The sequence below is a fragment of the Ipomoea nil genome, unplaced genomic scaffold (assembly GCF_001879475.1).
Source record: "Ipomoea nil cultivar Tokyo-kokei standard unplaced genomic scaffold, Asagao_1.1 scaffold0980, whole genome shotgun sequence".
Lineage (NCBI taxonomy): Eukaryota > Viridiplantae > Streptophyta > Magnoliopsida > Solanales > Convolvulaceae > Ipomoea > Ipomoea nil.
Genome location: NW_017617408.1, coordinates 2,340,591 through 2,351,603, shown reverse-complemented (window position 1 = coordinate 2,351,603; position 11,013 = coordinate 2,340,591).

Genomic DNA, 11,013 nt, shown 5'->3' with positions numbered 1-11,013 from the left:
TTATTATTATCATTATTATTATTTATTTGATTGTTGATAAATTTCTCAAAATTTTAACCAATTCGTCATTTTAACTCAGTAATTTTGTTCCAAATGGCTAAAAATTAATATAACACATACATTTTGTGTTAATCTTTCACAACCCCCATTAATAATAAATAAATAAATAAATAAATAAATAAATAAAAACTAAAATAAGAAGACAGAGTTGAGGCTTCTTAAATAAGAACCTTTTGACATCTCAATACTTGCCCACATTGATGGGCAAGAAATTATGTTTGTAAGGGGATCATTTCTCCTCTTATATAGAGGAGCTCTCTCTTTTCAAACATTTTCAACGTGAGATAAAAATTATCTCAAAATCATTTACAAAGGGAGCCCGTGACTCCCCTATGTTTTTTGTTTTTAATTTTAATTTTATTTTGTATATAGTTTTGTTTGGATTATTATTGTTGTTGTTGTTATTGTAATTTGATTATTTGGCAAATTCGTCAAAATTTTAAGAAATTCGTCTGTTTAACATTTTATATTTTATCAAAACACCAAAAATATTATTTAATAACTTAACAATTTGCTCGAAACTGCTAAAAACTAAAACAACTCATAGACATTTTTGGTTAATCTTTCCCAAACCCCCTAAAATTAAAAAAAAAATAAAAAAATAATTAAGAATCCATTAAGATAAGTTTTTTTAAATAAGAGCCATTTGACACGTTGGGTTTTAATAGGTTGTGGAACCGTGTCCACCTAGTTCCATGTTCATAAATACTGCACTATAAGTTCATTATTATAAAGCTATATATTCATAATCTTTGAACTTCATATTCATAATTATTGAACTCTATATTCATAATTACAGAACTCTATGTTCATAGTTATTGAATTATATGTTCATAATTATAAAGATATATATTCATAATTTTTAAACTTCATATTCACAATTATTGAATCTATATATTAATAATTAGATAACTATGTGTTCATAATTATTTTCACAACACTATGTTCATAATTATAGAACTATATGTTCATAATTTTTGAACTATATATTGATTATTATATTCATAATTATGAACTATTTTTGAACCATGTCTTCCTTGCAAGGTGGACACAATTCCACAGCATAATTTGTCGGGTCAATAGTAGTACTATAAAAAGCCTTTGGGACTTCTCAATACTTGCCCACATTGATGGGCAAGTAATTGTATGGTTGTAAGAGGAGCATTGCTCCTCTTATGTAGAGGAAATCAAGAGCTCCTCTTTCCAAACATTTTCAATGTGGGATCAAAATGATCCCACATCATTTACTAAGGGGAGCCACCTTTGTCTTCTAATTATTTTTTTTTAAATTTTAATTTTATTTTGTATATAGTTTTGTTTGGATTATTATTATTATTATTATTATTATTATTATTATTATTATTATTATTGTTGTTGTTGTTGTTGTTGTTGTTGTTGTTGTTGTTGTTGTTATTGTTGTTGTTGTTGTTGCTGTTGTTGTTATAATTTTAATTTTATTTTATATTTGAACAATAATATTTTTATTATACTTGAACAATAATATTATCAATTATATTATATTATAGAATATAATACCATATATAATATTATCAATTAATAGATTTTATTTAGTTTCCATTTGACAATTACTTACCAAATAAGTTTTACTACAAAAGTTTTGGGGGGAAAATTTGTTAGGAGGATTTTACTTTTATATATACTAGTATTTTTGCCCGTGCGATGCACGGGATAGATTTGTTATAATATATTAAAAATATTTGGATTGATATATAATTATTTAAATTAGAATATTAAATATTATACAGTGCAATGGAAGATATGTTTTGAATTATTTATGTGTTTTGATGTTATCATTGTTTGAATTTGAGCAAATAATTGCTCAAATTAATAGCTTATGTGTAATGTACGCATGCGATGCTGTAACTTTGGAGATTTTATTTATCATTGTTTAGTATTTTTTTTTTATAAATTAGGCAAATGTGTTCGTTCTCTAGCAACTCAGTTATATGAATGAATTGCTATCTTAATTCAATTGTATGGAATATATATATTTTTGTCTAGATACATAGCAATTTTGCCATTTAAAAAAATATATATAATATCAACGATTGTATTTATACATTATTGAAACCTGTTTGTAGATGACATCGGTTGTAGCAACGCAATCCTGTCCATCATCGTATAGAGCTAACACCTTCAGTCTTTCAAGATAGGTGACTCGGGTGAAAATATATAATGGTAGAGTATTAGTCAATTAGCGATCCTTTTATATTTTAAGTCAATTAGTAATATCAAATTCATTTTCAGCAAATTATTCTTTTATATTTTTAGTCAATTAGCCAATTAGAATATCATATGCAGTGATATTTTTACCTAATTTTTGTTCAATTTTTAATTGATGATGTATAATATTATTATTAAAATATTTACGTTTCATTTTTAATTTATCTTTAATATTGTTTAAAATATGCATTTACTATTCATGATGTAGAATTATTATTGAAATATTTCTGTCAAATTTTATTTTCCGTTCCATTTTTAATTAAAATGAAATGATCTAACCATTTATTTTTTTTATATTAATCAATTATGGATCATTTTTTATTTGTAGTCAACTATTAGTATTCATTTCTTTTTATATTTTCAGTCAATTTATAATGCCATATTCATTTTCAGCCAATTATTCTTTTTTTTTTTTAAATTTTCATTCAATTAGTCAATTAGAATATCAGATACAATGATATTTTTACTTAATTTTCATTCCATTTTTAATTGATGATGTAGAATATTATTATTGAAATATTCCGGTTTCATTTTTAATTTACCTTTACTATTGTTTAAAATATGCATTTACTATTGATGATGTAGAATATTATTATTTAAATATTTCCTTTTCATTTTTAATTTACTCTTACTTGATGATGTAGAATATTATTATTAAAATATTTTTGTTCTATTTTTAATTTTCATTTCATAGTTTAAAATTGTGAAAGATTTATGACATAATTGTCATTTGATGTATTATACTGTATAATATTATTGTGAAAAATTAAAATGCAATGATCTGACCATTTCCTTTTCTATTTTAGTTAATTATGGATCATTTTTATTTTCAGTCAATTATTAATATTCATTTCGTTTTCCAATTAACCTAACTTCAATTCCTTTTTTTTTTCATTTTTTATTTTCAGTAAATTATTAATATTCATTTCTTTTTCCAATTTACCTAATTTCCATTCCATTTTTAATTGATGATGTAGAATATTATTGTGAAATATTTATGTTCCTTTTTTTCATTTTTTTTTAATTTACCTTTACTATTTACTATTGTTTGAACACAAAATCAAGTAAATAAGATTTTGTTTTTAATTATAGTATAGATTTGACCGTGAGGTTGTAACATACATATATGATGAATTGGCTATATTATAAATTGTTTAAATTTGTTATATAGGGTATTATGTTACGTGAGAGCATTGCATATGGAAACAATATTACTAAGATTTTAGTTGATTTCTACTTTACATTTGCTTACAAAATAAGTTGTATTAAATTAGTTGGTGATAAAATCCAAAAATTCTACACGGTAATATCATACATAATATTACCAATTATGCTATTATGTTATTACTTAATTAATTAATGTCTTTTCTACACGGTATTATAAATATATATAAAAAAAATACGGAGAATTTGCAAACAATAATGTTACCAAAAAAAATGACAATCATAAACAAAATATGTACAAAAATAAATGATAAAAACATTATGATAATGATTAAGACATAATAAATTTACATTTCCAAAAAATCACAAAACTCTGGAAATCCTGATTGAAAAGGAACTGTGTATCAAGAGTTATATATCTTGACATAACTGGCTAATCAAAAAGAACATTCATTACTTGTCCTTATTCAAACACTTTCAAATATAAAGAAAAATTAAAACACTTGTGTTTAGATTAACTCTTCGTATCATTCTTAACTCTACACAATTACATAAGAACAACCATAGGATTTGCAAGGCCAAAATTTAAAAATAAATAAATAAATAAATAAATAAGGTTTCAACTCTTGGCCTTGGTATATGTTGATCCCACACTGTAGCTTTCAATTGTTTGTCCCTATAAACAAATAAACTACGGAGTACTTAATAAAAAATACATATACAAAATACAATAAAAATAACAAAATTAGATAATTTACTTTGTATCCACGTACAATTAGAAAATTAATAAGTTAAGAAGGCTTCCCTGCAATGATTTTATCCAATGGGGAGTATATCTCAACGACCCTACCAATAACGTCAAACATGTTAATAAAAAAAAATTCAGATGTAGATTAAAATTGTAAGTAAAACTTACCAATGAATTGTTTATCATCTACAGACTTCAAAGATGAAAATGATTTCAATAAATAAATTTGTCTAGAAAAGTTGTCATTTTTTTATATATTATTTAACCAAAGTAGCATAGTGAAATTACAACATAAAATAATGAGTGCATTTTTTGAAAATATAGAAATTACTTATCACCATAAAATTTTTAATAGCATAAACTTTTCATTGTTTGAAAAGCTTACAATACTTACCAACATGTTCCCTTGGTATATGAGCATGAAGTTCCCAACAACAAAGTAAAAAAGAAAATTGTTATTTTGTAATTTATTTTTGCAGTATAGGAAGCAGCTTTGTAATGCATCTTTTTCCCAATTTCATATACAACATGAGTTCTAGAAAAAAAGCAAAATCGAAAAAAAATACCATTTGATAGGAAAATGTGCACTCTCTAGATTTTATGAAATCACCCCCTTTTCTCTATGGGACTTCATATAGGTGCACACCAATCACTATCTAATAGCTCTAAAAGTCTTCAATGGAGAAATATCATAGGCAAGAATAAACATTGGAGTCGTATAAAAAAGGCAAAATTGAAAGAAAAAAAAATCTCTTGATCGTGAACCATGCACTCTCTAGATTTTACGGTTTCACTCCCCTTTCTCTATGTGACTTCATATAGGTGCGCACCAATTGCAGTCTAATAGCTCTGCAAGTCTTCAATGGAGAAATATCCTGGGCAAGAATAAACATTGAATCACGTATTTACCAATTAGGTTAATACGTGAATATGGAAACAATATTATCAATTAATAAATTTTAATTAATTTCTATTTTACATTTGGTTACCAAATAAGTTGTACAACAAAAGTTTGAGCGGGAAAATGAAATAGGAGGATTTTACTTTTATATATACTAGTATTTGCGCCCGTGCGTTGCACGGAATGAATTTGTTATAATATTTTAAAAATATTTAGATCGATATACAATTGTATAAATTATAACATCAAATATTATAAAATATAATTGAAGAATTGATTTGCACCGATTATGTTTTCTGATGTTATCAATACTTGAATTCGAGTAAATAATTGCCCAATTAATAGTTAACGTGTAGATATACGCATTCGGTGTTGCAACTTTAGAGATTTTATATATCAGTGTTTATAATTTGTATTAATTGGACTAATTAACTCGTTGTCTAGCAACTCAGTTATAGAAATTATTTATACGGAAGATATATTTTCTATGTAGATATATAGCAATTTTGTCATCTTTGTATATAAAAAACCATAATATCAATAACTTGAATTATACATTATTGAAAATCTCTTTGTAGACAACATTGATAGTAGTAACGGAATTTTATCCATTCTCGTCTAGAGTTAAAACCATCAGACCATCAGGATGGATGACTCGGGAAAAATTCACATACAATAAACTGTGATTAAAGACGAGTTGTTTTAGTAATAACTCAACGTGAGTTAGTGTTTGACCCTGACTTTTGTTGATAGTCATGGCATATGCGAGCATCAACGTGAATTATTTTCGTTAGAACTTGAATGGCAATCTCGTATCAGAAGGGCGAAAGACATTTTAATTGAAGATTTTACTTTTATTAATAGTATAAATATAGATTGGTGTAAATAATAATTAATAAATTATTATTTTCTTATAAAATTACATATAATTTCAAATGAATTTTCTCATTTATTACGCAGAATTTGTTTCTATTATTCTCACAATTATAATGGTTTAATTATTCTCAGCATTTGATAACCATCATCCATTTTTAAGTACACATTGACTTCAATGTGTGATAAAAATTCATTAGATATTAGTTAATTTTCATATAAAATTTTGTTACCAATTAAGCTTTATTAAATTTTTTTTACCAATTAATTAATATTCATATTCATTTGGCGGGAATGTTGAAGATGATAATTTTACTTTTATTAATAGTATAAATTGGTGTAAATAATAATTAATAAATTATTATTTGTTTATAAAATTACGCAGAATTTCAAACGAATTTTCTCATTTGTTACGTAGAATTTGTATCCATTATTTTTATAATTATAATAATTTAATTATTCTCATAATTTGGTAACCATTTTTCATTTTTATATACATATTGACTTTAATCTGTGGTAACAATTCATTAGATATTAGTTAATTTTCATATAAAATTTTGTTACCAATTAAGCTTTATTATTTTTTACTAATTAATTAATATTCATATTAATTTGGGTTGGGATGTTGTAAAGGAGGATTTTACTTTTATTAAAGTCATTTCACTAAGAACTTGGAGGGTGTGGTTGAGTGGAAGGGACGCATCCATCCTTATTAACCAAAGACAAGGATTTGATCATTGCCTTTGGAAATTGAGCAACTTTAAATCTCCAGGCCAACCCTTTCACCCAAAAGAGGGGCATTAGTCACTTTATCTAATCATATTATATTAATTTCATTTTGAAATCATTGGTTCACATATTTAATTTATTTATTTTTTCTTTAATTATTCTCGTTGTAAACATAAATGATATTGCAATAATTAATTTATAATATTTATCAAATTGTATTTTTTTTTAAATGTAAAATTTTCTCATGTTTAGGGATTAAAAATATTTTAAAATTATTTTTTATTAGTAAGTATTTTTATTTCTAAAATATTTTCCAGCAACCCAAACACTCCCTTAGTCTCTAATAAAAAACTGAAAAATAAAAGTTATTTCATTAAGAAAATTAAAACTAATTAAAGTAAATATAATCGTGCTATATTTATTTGTAACTGTATATTAATTTCATTTTGAAATCATTGGTTCACGTCTTTGAATTATTTATTTTTTTCTTTAACTATTATAAACAAAAATTATGATATTTATCAAATTGTATTTATATAACATTTGCACATGTTATGAGGTGTTAAAAAATATTTCAAATTATTTTTTATTAGCATGTATTTTTATTTTAAAATATTTTCCAGCAGGATAAACACTCCCTTAGGCTCCCATAAAAAAAAATTGATAAAGAAAAGTCATTTCATTAAGAAAATTAAAACTAATTAAAGTAAATCTAATCATGCTATATTTATTTGCAATTGTATATTAATTTCATTTTGAAATCATTGGTTCACATTTTTGAATTATTTATTTTTTTCTTTAACTATTATAAACACAAAATTTGATATTTACCAAATTGTATTTTTAAAAATATATAACCTTTACACATGTTATGAGGAGTTAAAAAATATTTTAAATTATTTTTTATTTGTATGTATTTTTATTTTAAAATATTTTTCAACAATCCAAACACTCCCTTAGCCTCCCATAAAAAAAAAAAAAAACTGACAAAGAAATGTCATTTCATTAAGGAAATTAAAATTAATTAAAGTAAATCTAATCATGCTATATTTATTTGTAACTGTATATTAATTTCATTTTGAAATCATTGGTTCACATATTTGAATTTGTTTTTAATTATTATAATTTATAAACAGAAATGATATTGTACTAATTAATTTATGATATTTATCAAATTGTATTGTTTAAAAAATATAAGATTTACAAATGGTATGAGGGGTTACAAAATATTTTTAAATTATTTTTTATTAGTAAGTATTTAAAAAAAATAAAAATTCCACCAACTCAACACTCCCTTAGCCTCCCATAAACAATTGATAAAGAAAAATCATATCATTAAGGGAATTAAAACTAATTAAAGTAAATGTACTCATACTATATTTATTTGTAACTATATATTAATTTCATTTTGAAATTATTGGTTCACATATTTGAATTATTTATTTTTTTCTTTAATTATTATAAACATAAATGATATTGTATTAATTAATTTATGATATTTATCAAATTGTATTTTTTAAAATATAGTGTTTTACTCGAGAATTTTTTTTGTTATTATGAATTTAAAATGAAATTAGAAAAATAAAAAGATTTTAAAATGTACAATATAATAATATAGTTGGACTTTTATATATTTGGTCAAGTATCTATTTTCATAACATACAAAATTAAAATTAAAATATTGTATGGTTAGTATAATATCTAATCATGTACATATTTAGATAAGTTTATAGAAAAAATTTATAAAATTAAATTGATTTATTACAAATTGTATTTCATATATATATTACAATTTCAAAAATATTAATAATAATAATAACTAAGAAAATTGTACTTAGAAATCAATAAAAATGTAAATTCTAAATTTTGTATGAATAAATATAAACTCTAATCGGACGCATATCCTTATATGATTGAATAATACATTGTATATACACATAATATTTATTAATATGTATATATAAAAATTCTATAATATAATTCATTCATTATAATTTGTATTAATAGATTTATATTTAAAAATTTAAAAAGCTGTGTTATATTTTCAGTAAAATATAAACATATTCATTCGTTTTTCTTAATATTTCATTTCCTTTTGAGTATATTCATTTCTTTTTTTTTCCTTCATAAAAATAATTAATATTTATGTCTATTCATTTTTTCTAATAATTGTCGATTAATTGGTCTGATTTCCATGTCGATTAGGATATTAATAACGGATTTCTGTTTGAAATATTCATTTCCTTTCTGATTAAAAAATAATATAATTATAAAAATATAATTACTGATTATATTTCTAATAAAATATTAATATATTCATTTCATTTTTCCTTCATAAATAATTAATATAAGTATAATAATTATAATCATATAATTACTGATTATATTTTAAATGAAATATGAGTATATTCATTTCCTTTTTCACTCATAGAAAGAGTTAATATTCATTTCCATTTATTTTTCCTTCATAATTTTTTCCTAATATTTCATGTGGTGGTTACTAATTTTTTCGTAGGGAAAACGGTGTTATATTTCCAATAAATTTTTAATATTAAATTTTTTTTTTCATTTGGCCTGATTCCTGTGTCTATTAGTAACAAAATATTAATAATAGATTCTCGTGTGTAAAATTCATTTTTTCTGTTCATATTCATTTCTTTTTTCCTTCATAAATAATTAATATAATTATAATAATATAATTACTGATTATATTTTAAGTGAAATATGGATATATTCATTTCCTTTTTCATTCATAGAAAGAGTTAATATTTGTTTACATTTCTTTTTCCTTCATAATTTTTTCCTAATATTTCATGTGGTGGTTACTAATTTTTTCGTAGGGAAAACGGTGTTATATTTCCAATAAATTTTTAATATTAAATTTTTTTTTTCATTTGGCCTAATTCCTGTGTCTATTAGTAACAAAATATTAATAATAGATTCTCGTGTGTAAAATTCATTTTTTCTGTTCATATTCATTTCTTTTTTCCTTCATAAATAATTAATATAATTATAATAATATAATTACTGATTATATTTTAAGTGAAATATGGATATATTCATTTCCTTTTTTCATTCATAGAAAGAGTTAATATTTGTTTCCATTTCTTTTTTCTTCATAATTTTTTCCTAATATTTCATTTGGTGGTTACTAATTTTTTTTGTAGGAAAAATTGTGTTATATTTCCAATAAATTTTTAATATTAAATCCTTTTTTCATTTGGAATGATTCTCATGCCTATTAGTATAACAGAATATTAATAATAGATTCTCGTGTGTAAAATTCATTCTTATTTCTAGTCATAAAAACAATCTGGTACGTTTGTAATATTCATTTTCAATCATAAAAACAATCTGGTACAATGTTTAATAATTATTTTCTTTTTCCTTTACCCAAATTTTCTGTCTAGCAAATTAGTTATTTACTTATTAAGCACATTTTTTAATTCGAGTCCATTTTTAATATTAATTTCGTTTTTCTTTTGGTCTGATTTCTGTGTCAATTAGTAACAGAATATTAATAACAAATTTTATTATTACAATTAATTCTTTAGTTTTTTTTTTTTTGAATTAGAATAATGATAATTGTAATTATATTAATTAATTAATTGTATGAATATTTTTTTGCAATGAGATACAGATCCACTAATATGCAATGTACCCAGATGTGTTCTTCTGCCTCAAAGCCTAATGAATCATACACATGTTGCATCTTAAATGCACGTAGATATAGACATTCATTTTTTTTTTTTGAGAATGCTAATCGATTAACTGATAGTTGAAGGTAGATAACAATACTTATAATATGAAATTAAACCTTTTGGAAGAAAAATATGAAATTAAACTCAAATCCAAGTTACTTTACATCTATTAACCCCTAATTAAGATTATATAATAAGGAAACATAGATTTAAATGATTTCATCTAAGAGCTTGTAAATATGGTGACTGCTTTAGTGTTTTTAGAGAGACAACGTGCTTTACCAATTCGCCAGGAAGAACCAATCTCATGCCGGTCTGAATCTCGCGGGAAGTGATTATCGTCTTCTTGTTGTAGTGGGCCAAGCGAGTCACCTCTTGGGCAAGCTTCAAGAAGATATCGTTGATGAAGCTATTCATGATGTCCAAACTGCAAAACATATTGAAGTACGTGAGAATATAGTTAGAAAAATGTAGAAAATTCATACAAAAAGAAAGCAGAAAGATGAGTTTGAGATTCTTTGATTGAAGAAGCTCTTGTATTTATAGGTAGAAAATACTAATTCAAAAGGAAAGTATAATAATTTATTTATTTA